Raw genomic sequence first — 21,794 nt, 5'->3', positions numbered from 1 at the left:
TTCCCTCACTCCTTAGAGTTAAAGGTTTTAAGGGGACATTAGCAACAGCCACAATCAATGGATCTCTGAGCCGCCTGTACAGTACGTCTCTCTAGCTTAGCACAGGTCTACAAACAGCTGCCATTCAGTCATTCGTTGAATTTACATTTTCTTTCTATCCGGTATGTAAAAGTTTCAATTCATCGATTGAGGCATCAATTGAGTGAGTTGAAATGGAATGAAGCCCAACCCTACTAAGTCTTCCTATCCTTAGTTTTTAAAACTAAGCTCCCATTATGTTATCTATCAAGGGTTAAAGTTCAGGTTAGGTTTAAGGTTTGGGTCCCATTCTTAGCCTGGTCAGATATAGAGAAGACTGTGGGATCCACTTTTATTAAACAATGGTTATTTGTGTGGGGTGTTTGCACAATCTGATCCACTTTATCACTGTGATTATTAAAATGAGAACTAAAGTGAGCTCCAAAAGTATTGGGACAGTGACCATTTTGTTGTTGTTTTGGTGCTGTACTCCAGCACTTTGGATTTTAAATGATACAATGACTGAGATTAACGTGCAGACTGTCAGCTTTAATTTGAGGGCATTTTCATCCATATCGGGTCAATCGAAATTACAGCTTTTTTGCACATAGTCCCCCCATTTTAGGCCCCCAAAAGTATTGGGGAAAATGCACTTATATGTGTATTAAAGTAGTAAAAAGTTTGGCATTTTGTCCCATATTCCTAGGATGCAATGATTAAATATATCTTGAGACTCTATCAAATTGTTGGATGCATTTGCTTTTTTGATTTGGTTGTATTTCAGATTATTTTGTGACCAATAGTAATGAACGATAAATAATGTATTGTCGTTTTGGAGTCACTTTTACTATAAATAAAAATAGAATGTTTCTAAACACTTCTACATTCATGTGGATGCTAGCATGGTTATGGATAATCCTGAATTAATCGTCAATTATGATGAGTGAGAAAGTTTACAGACAAACAAATATCATACCTGCCACAAAAATTAAAATATTGGGGGTATGATATTTGTGCATCTGTATCTTTCTCACTCATCATTATCCATAATTCACTCAGGACTGTAATTTGTAAACAGTTCAAGATACCCTCAAATTAAAACTGACAGTCTGCACTTTAACCTCATGGTCATTGTATAATTTCAAATCCAAAGTGATGGAGTATAGAGACAATACAATAAAACATGTATCACTGTCCCAATACCTTTGGAGCTCACTGTATGATTCACTCACTGAAGTCCTGCTCCAAGACTCTTGGGCTGGAGCCAAGGGACTCACTCAGTCCAAAACCCCCTTACTTCCCTCTTCTTCACACACACACACACACACACACACACACACACACACACGCACGCACGCACGCACTCACACACACACACACACACACACACACACACACACACACACACACACACACACACACACACACACACACACACACACAGGCCTGTGCACAGACCATTCAGGGGCAGGTGTTCAAAATGAAAAAACGAACTCTCTGCTGCTTGTAACAATCAACCAGACCGAATATTGATGATGATGTAAATGAAGTGTTTTGACGCTTTAATCAAATGTTATGCTGCTATGGCATTACTGTTGATATTTAAACTAGGTAGCTAGCTACACACACTCCGCCGGTGACCTCATCTCAAGCCATGCATGTTTGGATACCGGGGCGTGCACAATCTCCGTACAGGGCCGACTGAGAATAAGGGTGTGTGTGTGTGTGTGTGTGTGTGTGTGTGTGTGTGTGTGTGTGTGTGTGTGTGTGTGTGTGTGTGTGTGTGTGCGTGTGTGTGTGTGTGAATTATCTAATCATTCTAGTTGTTAGAACAATGGAGTTCCCCTTGTATCCCAGGTAGCTGGTCAGTCTGCCCTACTGTATCACCTGCTCAGAAGACCAATACTCAGGGAACTAAAACCCTTTTCTTATTAAAAAGCTAAAGAAATGTCCTAAATGCATTAATTTCATGGTAGAAAAATAGAATCCTGTATGTAGGCAATACCGCTGGATCTGCCAAGAGGTCTGGACTATTATGGCACATGATAACCACAGAGTCACTGGTTCAAGCTTCCATCTAGCTGTTCCTTCTTAACTGTTACATTAGTAATGAAGTCATTAGAGATATTGAGGGAGCGTTGACCCTTGACCTACTTTACTCTGTATGATTGTAATGTGTCTGAATATGACTAAATCTAACCTTAGCCACAATGGATTAACATGTACCCACTGTTTCAAATGAGCAATGTGCTACAGGCACGTTGTAGGCTATTTACTGGAACATCCCTGTGTCTTATTTAAAATAAATTGTTACAACATTCAACTGAGAAAAATAAAGGCGGGTTTGTAAAAACCCCTCACCTGTGAAGATCTCCTCCAGTGATATCAATCTCTGACAACAACAAAAAAAGTCCCATCTCATGTGTTGCCCTTACAAAAAAAGATTGCATTAGAGCAGAATAACAGTTATACTGCAATCTAAACACAAAATTACTGCAATAAAAAAAATGGTGTTATTTTTGGAAAGCGTATTGCAGTATACTGCACTTTGACTGAAATATTTTTTCCAAAGGGTGATGATACATATTTGTTGTGAACAGTGCCACCACATGGCTTTTTTCTTTGTCAATATTGACCACATGCATCAAGTCGGAGAGACTACATTGAGGAATGTCAACTTTTTAATGGAAAAACTATGGAAACCAAGATAAACTAAATCTTTACCCAATGCAATCCTTCTAACAATAAGATGTATCATGTTTGGTATAAGTAAGACATCTTATCATATTCAATAGGAGAGCACAAGTCTCCGACAAGAATGTCCTGTGGCACAAACCTAAAAGTACCCAATGTGTGTTACTCACAATGGGAAATAAACTCCCCATTAATAAAAATAAAAAAATATTTAAACGCTATAACTAGACCATTGTGCCCAAACCAATTTAACATCAATGTCTCACTGCAGAGTGACCTGAAGGTCCTAATCCCCAGATCTGCTTTCACTCCTGAATCAGTCATAGGCCATATAGGAATGCACAGGAGTGGTGTTGACAAATATAGCGTGAGTGGACAGAGCTTCCCATTGAGTCCTCCTCTAGTCTGCAAAAACACGGGTACAGCTCGGTGGATGAAAGCAAAGTGAAGTATTTCATTATTTTACACCTGGCATATTATATAAACTCGGTGCGTTACGATGCAAACCTCTAGAAACAACACCCGGCGCATCCGATGAGTCATGGCAGAGAGCAGCCTGTAACCTGACAGGAATCTAGGGGAATTCTACCAGATTGTGGCTTTATAGGCATTAGTGATGCACTGGTTGACTCATAACCCGCAGTCCCCGTGGTTATATCTGCAGGGCGGACAGGTTTAGGGGTCTGATGCGCCATATGGAGGGTGTGATGCAATTGCGGAGCCTCTGGAGGCACACAGAGGCCAAATTGAGCTCCGTACCGCGTCGCTGTGCACCTCTCAAACTGTTCAACAATGGGGAGGGCTTCGTATAGCTCTGCATTGACATGATTGGTTGATGGTAGGTGAGGGCAGGAGGTACTGTATAAACACGAACTCACTTCCTTGACAACTTCCTTCACATCAGCTCTACCACTGCTCGGGAAGTGCAAGAAGTATAAATGCCCTGACTTCTGCAGAGGCCATTTCACTGTAAATGATACACGACCTATGCAGAAGTCAGCATGAACGTGCAGTGCCTTTAAGGTAGTTCAATGTACCATAGCTATGTGGTAAAACACAAAGACAAAATGGTGTGTTAACCTCTCAATCAAAACAGAGTGCTTTAGACACACCCACTCCTGTCCACACGCCTACTACTTTCCTTTAGACACACCCACTCCTGTCCACACGCCTACTACTTTCCTTTAGACACACCCACTCCTGTCCACACGCCTACTACTTTCATTTAGACACACCCACTCCTGTTCACACGCCTACTACTTTCATTTAGACACACCCACTCCTGTCCACACGCCTACTACTTTCATTTAGACACACCCACTCCTGTCCACACGCCTACTACTTTCATTTAGACACACCCACTCCTGTCCACACGCCTACTACTTTCATTTAGACACACCCACTCCTGTCCACACGCCTACTACTTTCATTTAGACACACCCACTCCTGTCCACACGCCTACTACTTTCATTTAGACACACCCACTCCTGTCCACACGCCTACTACTTTCATTTAGACACACCCACTCCTGTCCACACGCCTACTACTTTCCTTTAGACACACCCACTCCTGTCCACACGCCTACTACTTTCCTTTAGACACACCCACTCCTGTCCACACGCCTACTACTTTCCTTTAGACACACCCACTCCTGTCCACACGCCTACTACTTTCATTTAGACACCACCTCACCATATTGGGCTGCAGCTACCCAGTTCTCTTCATATCCGGAGAGACATGGGACCGCAACCGCAAAGGGCATGAGCGCTTGGTGACTCACAGGGCGCGCGAGGAACCTATTTCTGGGCCGTATATATAGAGCCATGCGCACATGTGGAGACAAAGTTCTACTACAGTAGTTTGACAGACAGGAGACAAAAGACTGAATCTAAAGGACAGACAGAGCAGTGTGGTCAGATTTTGGAACGCAGGGTTTTTTTCATGTGCGTGTTCTTCATTGCACTGTCCTTGTTCATTCCTGTTGACTGTTGAACAACTGAATGGCAATGTGAGATCGTGTCATTGTAATACCTTAACTATGGGACTAAGATACAATATGCTTGCCCTATAGTCCTAGTGAAAGTTGGATAACGCAACTAAGAAAGCTGCCAGGAATTCAAATGGGGAAAAAAACATAGCTAAATATTTCATTAAACTAAAAGAGAGTCTTTCAAATGTGGGAAACATGAATTTACAAGTAGTAGACATGTTTTCTAAGCATGACCAGAATGGGAATAAACTACATCATGACCAGAATGGGAATAAACTACATCATGACCAGAATGGGAATAAACTACATCATGACCAGAATGGGAATAAACTACAGCATGACCAGAATGGGAATAAACTACAGCATGACCAGAATGGGAATAAACTACATCATGACCAGAATGGGAATAAACTACATCATGACCAGATTGCACTGTGATGGTCCTGATGTTTCAGAGCAGAAGTGATAAAGACTGTCCATCTTCAACCAAAGATACAGCCTCTGCATTGGCTGAATAATCGTAAAAGGCACCTTCAAATGTAACTGCATTAACTGTATTTAAAATCATAAAATATAAATTCCATGTATTAGCATATTCTGGTTGAGTCTTTCCAATCCTTGATCTCTCTCTCTCTCTCTATCCCGTGAACATGCTTCTAACCCAATGAACCTTGTCCGTCACATTTCTCAACAGCCCACCACTTCCACAACTGACTGTGCTTCCCTCTGGGCTGGTGAAATATTACTCTCCCCTGCTGTACATCCAGTTTCCTCTCCCAAAACATTGACATGTGTGTTATGTGCTGAAGTGTGTGTGACTCACGGGATATAAGAGTAAAAACAAACTGGAATGGAACGCACTCCAGCTGAGTCACTCTGTGACTCACACACTTAAAATACACCTTCAGCAATTAACAACTGCTTTGAACTAAGAACCTGTTCTTTCTTGTATGGGTGGGTGTCAGAGGAGGCTGGTGGGAGGCGCTATAGGAGGATGGGCTCATTGTATTGTCTGGAATGGAATTAATGGAACGGTATCAAACACGTGTAACAAATGAAACATGTTTGACTTCGTTCCATTTGAATATGTCTGATGTGTGGAGTAATTACAATGTTGTTGATCCATCCTCAGTTTTCTCCTATCACAGCCATTAAAATCTGTAGCTGTTTTAAAGTCATCATTGGCCTCATGGTGAAATCCCTGAGCGGTTTCCATCCTCTCCGGCAACTGAGTTAGGAAGGACGCCTGTATCTTTGTAGTGACTGGGTGTATTGATACACCATCCAAAGTGTAATTAATAAATAATTAATAACCATGCTCAAATGGTTATTCAATGTCTGTTTTTTTTTAAATCTGCCAATAGGTGCCCTTCTTTGCGAGGGATTGGAAAACCTCCCTGGTCTTTGTGGTAAAATCAGTGTTTGAAATTCACTACCTGACTGAGGGACCTTACAGATAATTGTATGTGTGGGGTACAGAGATGAAGTAGTCATTAAAAAATCATGTTAAACACATGCAACTTATTATATGATTTGTGAAGCACATTTTTATTCACACTTGTGTGACGGGTACATGTGTCTATGGGTACAGGTGTGTATGGGTACAGGTGTGTATGGGCACATTTTTATCCCTGAATGTATTTAGGCTTGCCGTGGCAAACGTGGTTGAATACTTATTGACTTAAGACACTTCTGCTTTTCATTTGTAATTCATTTCTAAACATTTCTAAAATCATAATTCCACTGTGAATATTATGGGGTATTGTGTGTAAGCCAGTTACATGAGATCTCTATGTAATCAATGTTAAGTTCAGGCTGTAACACAACAAAATGTGTAAAATGTGGAGGGGTTGTGAATACTTTCTGAAGGTACTGTATTATTATTGGTGTCACTACATCAGACTTACCACTGGACGACCTCTCTCAAGTTTACCTAGAGTGACACCTACTGGTTATGCATTAGCTCTGCACACTACAATTAGACCAGAATGCTCATACTTAAAGGCCTAATGCAGCCATTTTTATCTCAATATCAAATCATGAAGTACCTTACTGTGACTGTTTTCAATTAAAATTGTAAAAAATAAAAAAAAAGACATTTCTCAAACAAGAATTTAGCTAGGACTCGCTGGGAGTGGTCTGAGTGGGGAGGGAAAACTGAAAACTAGTCTGGTCTGGTAACACGTCAAGGTTCCATAGCCACAGGCAAAACCGCAGAAACTGGATCAGTATCACGACCAGGTGGACTAGGGACTGGGACAGCCAGGAGTCATCAGGCCAGGCAGTCCTGAGGCATGGTCCTAGGGCTCGGGTCCTCCGGGAGGGGGGAGAGAGATGGGAGAATTAGAGGGAGAATACTTAAGATCACACAGGACACCAGATAAGACAGAAAAATTACTCCAGATAGGGCAGACTGACCCTAGGCCCCCGGCACATTGACTATCGCAGCATAGATACTGGATGCTGAAACGGACGGACTGATGGACAGGGGACACTGTGGCCCTGTCTGACAATAACCCTGGACAGGGCCAATCAGGCAGGATATAACCCCACCCACTTTGCAAAAGCACAGCCCCCACACCACTAGAGGGATATCAACAGACCACCAACTTACAACCCTTAGTCAAGGCTGAGTAAAGCCCACAAAGATCTCTACTGTATATTTCCTGTGCATTATAGTACTGTATGTTCCTCACATACCTCAATGTTACAGTAATGTGTGCCAAGAGTCAGAATGTGTAAAGTCTTAAGGAATATTATGACACAAGTACAGTAGATAATGGTGATACATCTAAAATACATGTCCCAAGACACCTGTTAAACTTCTGCCAGAGAAAATTGTTATATTTCCATTGTTTCCAACGGATGTTGTCCAATGGCCAGGAAAGATCAAGTGAGCCTCAATTCTGTTCCAAGACTAATTTCCTTTCCTTACCAGTTATATATCTATATTAGAACAATAGTGACAGTGAAAGTTATAGCTACTGGTATACTTTAATCCCCTAGAGTCTATTGACGGTGCATCAATCTAAGTAACATAATTAAAAAAATCCCCATCAAAATCCGTCAGTTAAAGCTAAAGATACTTTTTGTTGTTGCATGGGCTGCATCTCAATCCACCACATCCATCTATGTTGGCCTTCCGCATCTGCGGTGGATTGGGATGCAGCCAATACAAAAAAAAACATCTGCTGTGGAAAGTGGCAGAGCTACAGAACCGTTTGTCAGACCAGGAGACATCATGAAAAATCGGGTCTTCTGACGAAAACGGCCTACTTCCTAATAGGACCACTCTATACAATAGTGTTCTCCGTTTTGCTCTACGACCCCCACAAGTGTCACAGGACCCATACAAATTAATTGAAGTATTTTTGTGCCAACAAAATAAGGGGTTATATGTGTAAAATAAACTACATATACATTTGAAGTCGGAAGTTTACATACACATAGGTTGGAGTCATTAAAACTCGCTTTTCAACCACTCCACAAATTTCTTGTTAATAACAAACTATAGTTTTGCCAAGTCGGTTAGGACATCTACTTTGTGCATGACACAAGTCAGATAGTTTTTTAACTTATAATTCACTGTATCACAATTCCAGTGGGTCAGAAGTTTACATACACTAAGTTGACTGTGCCTTTAAACAGCTTGGAAAATTCCAGAAAAGGATGTTATGGCTTTAGAAGCTTCTGATAGGCTAATTGACATAATTTTTGTCAATTGGAGGTGTACCAGTGGATGTATTTCAAGGCCTATCTTCAAACTCAGTGCCTCTTTGCTTGACATCATGGGAAAATCAAAAGAAATCAGCCAAGACCTCAGAAAAACAATTGTAGACCTCCACAAGTCTGGTTCATCCTTGGGAGCAATTTCCAAACGCCTGAAGGTACCACGTTCATCTGTACAAACAGTAGTACCCAAGTATAAACATCATGGGACCACGAAGCCGTCACATCGCTCAGGAAGGAGATGTGTTCTGTCTCCTAGAGATGAACGTACTTTGGTGTGAAAAGTGCAAATCAATCCCAGAACAACAGCAAAAGACCTTGTGAAGATGCTGGAGGAAACAGGTACAAAAGTATCTATATCCACAGTAAAACGAGTCCTATATCGACATAACCTGAAAGGACACTCGCAAGGAAGAAGCCACTGCTCCAAAACCGCCATAAAAAGCCAGACTACGGTTTGCAACTGCACATTGGGACAAAGATCGTATTTTTAGGAGAAATGTCCTCTGGTCTGATGAAACAAAAATAGAACTGTTTGGCCATAATAACCATCGTTATGTTTGGAGGAAAAAGGGGTAGGCGTGCAAGCCGAAGAACACCATCCTAACCGTGAGGCACGGGGGTGGCAGCATCATGTTGTGGGGATGCTTTTCTGCAGGAGGGACTGGTGCACTTCACAAAGTAGATGGCATCATGAGAACGGAAAATTATGTGGATATATTGAAGCAACATCTCAAGACATCGGTCAGGAAGTTAAAGCTTGGTCACAAATGGGTCTTCCAAATGGACAATGACCCCAAGCATACTTCCAAAGTTGTGGCAAAATGGTTTAAGGACAACAAAGTCAAGGTATTGGAGTGGCCATCACAAAGCACTGACCTCATCCTATAGAACATTTGTGGGCAGAACTGAAAAAGCATGTGCGAGCAAGGAGGCCAACAAACTTGACTCAGTTACACCAGCTCTGTCAGGAGGAATGGGCCAAAATTCAACCAACATATTGTGGGAAGCTTGTGGAAGGCTACCCGAAACATTTGACCCAAGTTAAACAATTTAAAGGCAATGCTACCAAATACTAATTCAGTGTGTGTAAACTTCTGACCCAAGGGGAATGTGATGAAAGAAATAAAAGCTGAAATAAATCACTCTCTACTAATATTCTGACATTTCACATTCTTAAAATAAAGTGGTGATCCTAATTGACCTAAAAGGGAATTTTTACTAGGATTAAATGTCAGGAATTGTGAATAACTGAGTTTAAATGTATTTGGCTATGGTGTATGTAAACTTCTGACTTCAACTGTATGTTATATCTCCTAGACAGAGGACAGACACTTCAAAACTTTCATCCTTATGATTTATTTTTTGACTCTCTTTTCTGCCTTTCATGAATGTGTTATTCAATTCGTTTCTTTGGGCTATAGTAGTAAAGGCCAAATTCAATATTTTAAGAAATAAATACACTGACCATGGAGATCACAATAAAAGCAGCAGAGACCTCAGGTGACTCTCTGTCCAGAACAGAAGGAACCCCTTTGATGCAGCTGCTGCCTTCATTCCCCCCGTACGTGGATCAAAGGGGTTCCTACTGTTCTGGAGACAGAGTCATGGAACAACCGAGTGGCAAGCCCTCTGATGTTTGTTCACCATCTTACCCTCCTCCTCTCCTCCGCTGCTCTTCTCTGTATCCTGTTTCCTTCTCTCTTTATAAAAATGTTCTTCTCCTCGTCTTCTCTCACCTCCTCCACTCCCCTTTCCCAGATGCTCCCGGGCGCAGAGGGCTGGCCGTTCCCCCGCCACCAGGGCTCGTGTGGCAGGCTGATGGTGTGGGCGAGCTCCAGACCTCTGTGGGGCCTTTTTTGGTTCCTCCAGGGAGTTCCTCTAGAGGATTGATTAGGCCTACCAGCTGCTCCAGATCACCCAGGACCTGGGCCACAACAGCCTGGGCTTCCTGCTCTACCATACCCGGCTAGGGGAGGACGTGTTCGGCTTGCTAGTCAACCAGAGTGTTCATCACAGATGCCAGCAGCATAGGAGTCATCGACCTGGAGCAGGGTGGGTGGAATGAATGACTACCAGCGCTGACGTTACCGGGGGATGGGGAGACCGATGATGATAAGGGGTTGCACTTTCCCAAAGTACTCAAAGCTATTTTACATGTAGGTGGTGGGCCGAAGCCAAAAAACGTGAAGTTGATCCATCCCCTTCGAGGGAGGAGCAGAATTTTTGTTTATGACATTAAAACATTCTTATGATGACTATAAAATTAGTTGACACCTTCAATTCTTGCCCATTTTCTCATAAAGAATATTTCAACACTGTCTGCTCAGGCAAATTTGCTGAACTGCTAAATGTAGAAGCAATGAGAACTCCTGTACATTCCCTTCGTAATGAAGGCAGCCATTGGCCTGCTATCTATGATGTAAACAAAGCCTCGTGAAAATGTGAGCTGCTGTCTAATGAAGAGGAACAGATATACACTATATATACAAAAGTATGTGGACACCCCTTCAAAGTTGTGGATTCGGCTATTTCAGCCACACCCATTGCTGAGGTGTATAAAATCGAGCACACAGCCATGAAATCTCCATAGACGAACATTGGCAGTAAAATGGCCTTACTGAAGAGCTCAGTGACTTTCAACATAGCACTGTCATAGGATGCCACCTTTCCAACAAGGCAGTTCATCAATTTTCTGCCCTGCTAGAGCTGCCCTGGTCAACTGTAAGTGCTGTTATTGTGAAGTGGAAACGTCTAGGTAGGCCACACAAGCTCACAGAACAGGACCGCTGAGTGCTGAAGAGTGTAGCACATAAAAATTGTCTGTTCTCGGCTGCAACACTTACTACCGAGTTCCAAACTGCCTCTGGAAGCAAGTCAGCACAATAACTGTTCGTCGGGAGCTTCATAAAATAGGTTTTCATGGCCGAGCATTGCCAAGCGTCAGCTGGAGTGGTGTAAAACTCACTGCCATTGGACTCTTAAGCAGTGGAAACGCGTTCTCTGGAGTGATGAATCACGCTTCACCATCTGGCAGTCCAAAGGACGAATCTGGGTTTGGTGGATGCCAGGAGAACGCTACCTGCCCCAATGCATAGTACCAACTGTAAAGTTTGGTGTAGGAGGAATAATGGTCTGGGGGTGTTTTTCATTGTCCGGGCTAGGCCCCTTAGTCCCAGTGAAGGGAAATCTTAACGCTACAGCATACAATGACATTCTAGACGATTCTGTGCTTCCAACTTTGTGGCAACAGTCTGGGGAAGGCCCTTTCCTGTTTCAGCATGACAATTCCCCTGTGCACAAAGCAAGGTCCATACAGAAATGTTTTGTCGAGATCGGTGTGGAAGAACTTGACTGGCCTGCACAGAGCCCTGACCTCGCCCAACATCAGTGCTCGACCTCACTAATGTTCTTGTGGCTGAATGGAAGCAAGTTCCCGCAGCAATGTTCCAACATCAGTGCCTTCATTCCCAGAAGAGTGGAGGCAGCAAAGAGGGGACCAACTCCATTTTAATGCCCATGATTTTGGAATGAGATATTCGACAAACAGGTGTTCACATGCTTTTGGTCATGTAGTGTAGCTAGCTCCCAAAGACTGAAATAAGATAAATATCTGTTTTCGAGTGCATTTTAAATATCTGTTTTTGTTGACCATTTAACCAATTTATTGAAAGCTAGCCACTGCTAATTTGACTAGCCTAGCCAGCTACTGTAAATGTCTATTTGTGTTTCATTACTTCTCTCTCTGTCAGTGAATTCAATTTTTGAATTATATTTTGGCATGATTATACACTCAGTGGCCAGTTTATTAGGCACACCCATCTAGTAGAGTCAGACCCCCCCTTTCCCTCCAGAACAGACTGAATTCTTTGGGGTATGGAAACATTGCTCAATTGGTATCAAGGGACCTAACGTGTGCCTGGAAAAACATTCCCACACCATCACACCACCTCCACCAGCCTGTACTGTTGACACCAGACAGGATGGGGCCATGGACTCATGCTGCTTACGCCAAATCCTGACCAGGCAATGTTTTTCCACTCCTCAATTGTCCAGTGTTGGTGATCATGTGCCCGCTGGAGTCGCTTCTTCTTGTTCTTAGCTGATAGGAGTGGAACCCGCTGTGGTCGTGTGCTGCAGTAGCCCATCCGTGACACAGACCGATGAGTTGTACATTCCGAGACGCTGTTCTGCACAACACTGTTGTACTGCGCCCTTATTGGTCTGCTTGAGGCCCGCCTGTTCGCTTGCAAGATTCTTGCCATTCTCTCATCAACAAGCTGTTTTCACCCACAGGACTGACACTGACTCTATGTTTTTTGTTTGTCGCACCATTCTCGGTAAAACCTAGACACCGTCATGCGTGAAAAGCCCAGCCGTTTCTGAGATACTGGAATCTGGCACCGACGATCATACCATGCTCAAAGTCGCTTAGGTCACGCGCTTTATTAGGTGGTGTACCTAATAAACTGAGTGTATGTCTCATTTCAAGTAATTAGTAGCAGGCTTAAAGAAACATTAAATAATATACTTTGCATAGAAACCCAAATAAAATAATGTAGATGGTAAGGTGTGAGTGGTGTAAGCAAACTAAGTGTGTGAGTGTGCGTGTCATGTATGCTTCATTAAAGTGGGCTTTTATTGTCCACAGCACAAGCTGCACCTGTGTAATGACCATGCTGTTTAATCAGCTTCTTGATATGACACACCTGTCAGGTGGATGGATTATCTTGACAAAGGAGAAATGCTCACTAACAGGGTTGTAAACAAATTTGTGCACAACATTTTTTATGTGTATTAAAGGAACACAATTGCCTCTGAATTAGAGCACACAATAGAAACCTGGGTTGGGTCCGATAGGGAAATAAAGTTTTGAAACAAGGAGGTGCAACCTGAAATTACACTGAACAAAAATCTAAATTTTAGCTCATTAAACATAGGACTAACACTTTACATATTGCGTTTATATTTTTGTTCAGTGTTAGTTGTTTCAAAACGTTCTTTCCCTGTTGAACACAACCCAGGTTCCTTTTGTGTGCTCGTAATTCAGTGGCAATTGTGTCCCTTTAAGCATGACTGTAACTCTGTATTAGAGGGACAATTTACTGAGATGCTGTAATTGGATTCAAGAGATGAAAATGCTACCCCGCGAGCAGTGAGTGTACAAACAGAACATCTAAAAACAGTCAGATAAATAGTTCTAATAATCAGAGTCCTAAGGTCAAACAGTAGTTGTCTGAAGTAACTGCGAAGTTCCTTTTCCTTATGAAACAAAAACAATATGTTCCACTATTCTATCAGATCTACAGAAGCTCAGTGGGGATATTTAATGATGTCTGCTGTCTTTGTGTATGGTGGCATCATATGGAAGATTGGGTTGGAATTGCGGGGGAAATAGGCCCACACACAGACTAGGGGAGAGAAGCTGATTTCTGACAGTATTTTAGAATTTAGTATTTTATTAGGATCCCCAATTAGATGCTGCCAAGGCATCGGCTACTCTTCCTGGGGTTCAAACAGGAAACAAAACAACTAAAATACATACTATACATAGCACACTGCATAGTACAATGCAAAATGCAATACAAAATATATCTCCATGTCTCTTCACAGTCCCCGTTGTGCCGTAAGGTGTTCTTTATCCGGTTTTTGAATCTGGTTTTATTGCTAGATTGAGTTACTTGGGATGGTAGAAAGCTCCATGTAGTCATGGCTCTATTTAATACTGTTTATTTCCCAGCCTCTGTTCTGGACCTGGGGACTGTAAATGTCTTGTCCGAACTGTGTGTCAACTGCTTGAACAGACAGTTCAGTACCTTCAACACATCAATGCCTCGCACAAAGACAAATAATGATGCAGTCAATCTCTCCTCAACTTTGAGCCAGGAGAGATTGACATGCATATCATTGACATTCGCCCTCAGTGTACATCTAAGTGCAATACGTGCTGCTCTGTTCTGGACCAACAACAATGTCCTTCTTTGCCGCACATGACCACACAACTGGGCAGTAGTCCAGGTGCAACAAAACTAGAGCCTGTAGGACCTGTCTGGTTGATTGATATAAACACAGAGTATACAGTGCCTTCGGAAAATATTCAGACCCTTGACTTTTTCTAAATGTTGTTATGTTACAGCCTTATTCTAAAATGGATTAAAAATAATAATACAAATCCTCAGCAATCTACACAGAATACTCCATAATGACATCACAATACCCAATAATGACAAACCAAAAATAGGTTTAGACATTTTTGCACATTTATTAAAAGTAAAAAACAGAAATACCTTATTTACATAAATATTAAGACACTTTGCTATGAGATTTGAAATTGAGCTCAGGTGCATTCTGTTTCCATTGATCATCCTTGAGATGTTTCTACAACTTGATTGGAGTCCACCTGTGGTAAATTCAATTGAATGGACATGATTTGGAAAGGCACACACCTGTCTATATAAGGTCACACAGTTGACAGTGCAAGTCACAGGAAAAACCAAGCCATGAGATCAAACGAATTGTCCGTAGAGCTCCGAGACAGGATTGTGTCGAGAAACAGATCTGGGGAAGGGTACTAAAACATTTCTGTAGCATTGAAGGTCCCCAAGAACACAGTGGCCTCCATCATTCTTAAATGGAAGAAGTTTGGAACCACCAAGACAATTCCTAGAGCCGGGCCGCCCGGCCAAACTGAGCAATCGGGGGAGAAAGGCCTTGGTCAGGGAGGTGGCCAAGAACCTGATGGTCTCTCTGACAGAGCTCTAGAGTTCATCTGTGGAGATGGGAGAACCTTCCGAAATGACAACCATCTCTGCAGCATTCCACAAATTAGGCCTTTATGGTAGAGTGGCCAGACGGAAGCCAATCCTCAGTAAAAGGCACATGACAGCCCGCTTGGAGTTTGCCAAAAGGTACCTAAAGACTCTCAGACAATGAGAAACAAGATTTTCTGGTCTGAGGAAACCTAAATTGAACTCTTTGGCCTGAATGCCAAGTGTCATGTCTGGAGGAAACCTGGTACCATCCCTACGATGAAGCATGGTGGTGGCAGCATCATGCTGTGGGGATGTATTTCAGTGGCATGAATTGGGAGACTAGTCAGGATCAAGGCAAAGATGAAGGTAGCAAAGTACAAGGAGATCCTTGATTAAAACCTGCTCCAGAGTGCTCAGGACCTCAGACCGGGGTGAAGGTTCACCTTCCAACAGGACAACGATCCTAAAGAAACAGCCAAGAAAACAGGAGTGGCTTCGGGACAAGTCTCTGAATGTCCTTGAGTAGGGCTATGGCAGTCAGGAAATTTCATCAGCCGGTGATGAACTGTCAGTCTTAAGGTAATTGACCGATAATTAACAAACACATTTAGCATCTCCTGGCTTCCACACATAACCTACAACCCATTTAAAAAGTCTAATAATCCATGAAATATAGCCTACACCTTCACAATAAATCCATGATTTGTTTTAGACAGGTCGAAAAGAAGCATGATATGAAGAAAATGTAGTCTATTTCAGAAGAACAGAGTAGCATACTCTGAGTTGTCCTTGTGTTAGGTCCTGATGTGGCTATGCCAAATGGCTGTGGGCTACACTAGTTCATTTGGCAGACAATATTTGCTTATAATTCCATGGCACTATTTTATATTATTTTATAGTATGAAGAATACAATTGAATAAAGCTGAATTAAATATTATCTCCTAAACGATTTGAGGTAGTGTGCACATGCGGCTATTCTGTGTTGAGCAGATAACAAAGAAACAGGTACTCCTATATGCTTAATATACAGTTATTAATGTAACTTTAGTTGTTGTACAAATGTTGGGCTATATGTTTAGATTTGTAATACATTGTGATGAGATTAGAAATATGATTTGAAAAAAGGTGTGTGAAAGGCATGAGCTCTGCTTAGATTTTTGCAGGCTGTACACACTCCAATAGTCTCTCATTCACAATTTGACAAGCACTAATGCCTCCAATTTCACGGCGACATCCCATTTGTGGCCGTAATGCACCCTAAAAAAAGCATGCTTTTTTGCGGCCCGAAGTGCTGCGAAACATCAGCAACTGGCTGCGTCCTTAAAGCACTAGCCTATGTCAATCTACTATCCCCCATAGTACCAAAGTCGACCTATTCGATTCTGTGCGAGAAATAAATATTCCAAACAGAGTCTGGGATAGTTGTGGGATGCGATAGATCCCAAATTCATACAACCTTTAGCATCCCAAAAACTGTTTTAGCTTACGTTTAGCTTAAACTGTTGATAGCCTAATAGTTTATTTCTTCACATTGTAAGTGCAGCAATGTGCACGTGGCAGTAGGCTACAAGCGTGAATGTTCCATTAGCAGAATTCACCCTTATCAAAAGTGACCGCAAATGCAATTATGCATGTAATGCTTTTATTATAAAGGTGCATTTTTATGGTGAAAATGATTTTCCCCAAACTTGAAACTCACGCACTGCTTATATATGCCAGTTAGGCTCTACACCCCTTGTAAAGTGGATTAATGTGCTTTATTTTAAGAAGTTATTTGGCCACTTTAGTTATAGGCCTATGGGCTAGGCTACATGAAGTGTGCGACTATGATTTGGGGAGAAAAAAAAAAAAATCGCTAAAAAAAGCCATGTTTCTTATGCTGGGCATCATTCTCAAGTGAAAATATATAATTCACAGGTGATAGACTAATAGACTGTCACCCATCAGACTATTCTTGATTTAATCTTGTCTTTACATATTCTAAATCATATATGTGTGACATTTGATTTGATTTAGAATGGACCATTATCATGCACCTGTATTGAAAATGCATGTAATCTATTCACTTAAATAGTGAATGGACGACGCTTTTCCCCGTGGTTTATTTTCATGCCGGCCAGGTAGGTTATACTCCTGTTGTGGATATAAGCAATGTGCTTAATATTAGGAAAGTTGAGAAATAAATATAGTAGGTCTAGCCTATAGAAAGCTGATGGGATCCTCCTCTTTTAATTAGCGACTATCACTCTGTTTTCTCCCGTAATTACATAGCCTATAGAAATGTTGTGCAACATGAGCTCATGCGCTCTCATGAAGTGTTTGATTGGATTTTCTAAAACATTTGCATTGATGTCAGAGTGATTAGAGGAACAATAGAGTGCTGATTACCAGGCAGTTAGCAAGTTTGATAGGCTACTACTGACCATCAGCAGCATCAGAGCTTGGAGAAGCCTATTTACCGTGACTAAAAGGTAATGTGGAATTTGACTGGCTTCAAGACTCTTGACCGCCGGTGTGGCGCCGGTAATACAGTATGGTCACCGCAACAGCTCTAGCCTTGAGTGACCCAGCCAGAGACGGACTTGAACTCGATCTAACATCTCTGGAGAGACCTGAAAATAGCTGTGCAGCGACGCTCCCCATCCAACCTGACAGCTTGAGAGAATCTGCAGAGAAGAATGGGAGAAACTCCCCAAATACAGGTGTACCAAGCTTGTAGAGTCATAATAAGACTCAAGGCTGTAATCGCTGCCAAATGTGCGTCAACAAAGTACTGAGTAAAGGGTCTAAATACTTACGTAAATGTGATATTTCAGTATTTCTAAAACCCTGTTTTTGCTTTGTCATGATGGGTTATTGTGTGTAGGTTGATGAGAATATATATATATTTTTTCAATCCATTTTAGAATAAGGCTGTAACGTAACAAAATGTGTAAAAAGTCATAGGGTCTGAGCACTTTCCGAAAGCACTGTATATCCCTATAATGACCGCCATCTCAGCTGTGAAAGACGACGCAATGGCTAAACTTGCTTGTTGATATTACAAACTAGGGAATGGATGCAGAGAAATTATATACGTATATGTATCAAAAATGTACACTCAGATCCATAATTATTGGCACCCTTGATAAAGATGAACAAAAAATTATACAAATACTGAGCTATATTGTATGCTACATTTTCTTTTGCAAATGTTATTTATACTAATAGAATTGCTCACAGAAAGAGATTTTGTTTAACAAGTAACACAAATTATAATAGGGGTCAAGATTATTGGCACCCCTGTTTTGGCACCCGTTTTTAGTTCTATCCTTGTGAGGATAATAACACTGAGCCTTTTTCTAAAATGTTTTATTGGAGAGCACATTGGAATGGATATTGGACCATTCCTCCATACAGAATATTTCCAGATCCTTGACATCATTCGACTGAGTTTATGGATTGTCCTCTTCAATTCAAACCACAGGTTTTCAATAGGGTTCAAGTCCAGAGACTTGTGCCCTTTTTGTGGTGGTATAATTTCCCCCAAAAGTAGTTTTTTTTCCTATACATTTTTGGTCAGTTGCTCTTTAAATTTTCATCTACAGTGCCTTGCGAAAGTATTCGGCCCCCTTGAACTTTTCGACCTTTTGCCACATTTCAGGCTTCAAACATAAAGATATAAAACTGTAATTGTTTGAAGAATCAACAACAAGTGGGACACAATCATGAAGTGGAACGAAATTTATTGGATATTTCAAACCTTTTTAACAAATAAAAAACTGAAAAATTGGCCGTGCAAAATTATTCAGCCCCCTTAAGTTAATACTTTGTAGCGCCACCTTTTGCTGCGATTACAGCTGTAAGTCACTTGGGGTATGTCTCTATCAGTTTTGCACATCGAGAGACTGACATTTTTGCCCATTCCTCCTTGCGAAACAGCTCGAGCTCAGTGAGGTTGGATGGAGAGCATTTGTGAACAGCAGTTTTCAGTTCTTTCCACAGATTCTTGATTGGATTCAGGTCTGGACTTTGACTTGGCCATTCTAACACCTGGATATGTTTATTTGTGAACCATTCCATTGTAGATTTTGCTTTATGTTTTGGATCACTGTCTTGTTGGAAGACAAATCTCCGTCCCAGTCTCAGGTCTTTTGCAGACTCCATCAGGTTTTCTTCCAGAATGGTCCTGTATTTGGCTCCATCCATCTTCCCATCAATTTTAACCATCTTCCCTGCCCCTGCTGAAGAAAAGCAGGCCCAAACCATGATGCTGCCACCACCATGTTGGACAGTGGGGATGGTGTGTTCAGGGTGATGGGCTGTGTTGCTTTTACGCCAAACATAACGTTTTGCATTGTTGCCAAAAAGTTCGATTTTGGTTTCATCTGACCAGAGCACCTTCTTCCACATGTTTGGTGTGTCTCCCAGGTGGCTAGTGGCAAACTTTAAACAACACTTTTTATGGATATCTTTAAGAAATGGCTTTCTTCTTGCCACTCTTCCATAAAGGCCAGATTTGTGCAGTATACGACTGATTGTTGTCCTATGGACAGAGTCTCCCACCTCAGCTGTAGATCTCTGCAGTTCATCCAGAGTGATCATGGGCCTCTTGGCTGCATCTCTGATCAGTATTCTCTTTGTATGAGCTGAAAGTTTAGAGGGACGGCCGGGTCTTCGTAGATTTGCAGTGGTCTGATACTCCTTCCATTTCAATATTATCGCTTGCACAGTGCTCCTTGGGATGTTTAAAGCTTGGGAAATCTTTATGTATCCAAATCCGGCTTTAAACTTCTCCACAACAGTATCTCGGACCTGCCTGGTGTGTTCCTTGTTCTTCATGATGCTCTCTGCGCTTTAAACAGACCTCTGAGACTATCACAGAGCAGGTGCATTTATACGGAGACTTGATTACACACAGGTGGATTCTATTTATCATCATTAGTCATTTAGGTCAACATTGGATCATTCAGAGATCCTCACTGAACTTCTGGAGAGAGTTTGCTGCACTGAAAGTAAAGGGGCTGAATAATTTTGCACGGCCAATTTTTCAGTTTTTTATTTGTTAAAAAAGTTTGAAATATCCAATAAATTTTGTTCCACTTCATAATTGTGTCCCACTTGTTGTTGATTCTTCGCAAAAAAATACAGTTTTATATCTTTATGTTTGAAGCCTGAAATGTGGCAAAAGGTCAAAGTTCAAGGGGGCCGAATACTTTCGCAAGGCACTGTATACTTCAGAATCAAAAAGTTGCACGTCTTGATTCTTGACCAGTCATCAGCCTTGGTTTGCAAAGTGGTCATGCACATCCAGAGTGACCACAAGTAACTTTTTTTTTTATTTACTCAAGTTTTGCAAAAACAGAGTTGGCCTACATTTATCATCCATAGAAAATTCAGTTTAGCAAAATCTACTAGTGACTCATCTTCACTAGAACAAAAGGCTACCTGGTGATCTACTAGCGACTCATCTAGAACAAAAGGCTACCTGGCGATCTACTAGTGATTCATCTAGAACAAAAGTCTACCTGGCGATCGACCTACTAGCGACTCATCTAGAACAAAAGGCTACCTGGCGATCTACTAGCAACTCATCTAGAACAAAAGGCTACTTGGCGATCTACTAGCGACTCATCTAGAACAAAAGTCTACCTGGCGATCTACTAGCGACTCATCTAGAACAAAAGGCTACCTGGCGATCTGATTGATCATTTTCATATTTCAGATAATGTAGGTGCAGTTCGGGTGGCTAGGGGCAGATCATACACACATGCCCGACTTAGACACAGGCAGTAGTGCTGACACAACAATGGCAATAGATTGTTTGTCAACCATTTCCCGTACCAGTGATTGTTGAGACATGGTCCTCCTCTTTTTTAACCAGCTCATGCCATGGCTGCAGATCCAACTTTTTCTGGATTTTTTTGTCCCTGACTAAAAGATCAGGAGCTTCCTGAAGATTCTGTGCATGCAGATATTTTCCACGTGCAGAGAACCCGCTACTCTGGTGAAAGGTGCCAGTTTCATAAAGTTAGATCAAGCTGAATCGATGTCTGCAAGATCTCATATAATGATCACAATATTCGACATAACAGATCCAAGTATAACAGCATAGCTTTACTGTAAGACAAAAGCACCACCGCATTTAATCGTGAATGATAACTGTTCCTCTGTCTGGAAATACAACTCACCCCTATAACTGTTCCTCTGTCTGGAGATACAACTCACCACTATAACTGTTCCTCTGGAGATACAACTCACCACTATAACTGTTCCTCTGGAGATACATCTCACCACTATAACTGTTCCCCTGGAGATACAACTCACCACTATAACTGTTCCTCTGGAGATACAACTCACCTCTATAACTGTTCCTCTTCTGTAGCCATTTGGTTTGCCTCCCTGTTGTGCTGTCTAGCTGTCTCAGGATCTTCTCTGCTGTCACTCTGTGCTTCTTCTTGTTCTCTGTCTATCTGCCTGCTTATGCCTTATACGCTATAAAGGCTAAGATAACGGCTTAGGTTATATTGCAAATGAGTGCCTGTCATATGTGTTCCCCTGAATCAACACCTACCCTATGTGTTAATTATTATTACAGGCCTCCAGACTAACATTTTCCCTTGGCCCCTGA

The sequence above is a fragment of the Salmo trutta genome, chromosome 24, assembly GCF_901001165.1.
Source record: "Salmo trutta chromosome 24, fSalTru1.1, whole genome shotgun sequence".
NCBI classification, from domain to species: domain Eukaryota; kingdom Metazoa; phylum Chordata; class Actinopteri; order Salmoniformes; family Salmonidae; genus Salmo; species Salmo trutta.
Note: the sequence above shows the minus strand (reverse complement) of the source record.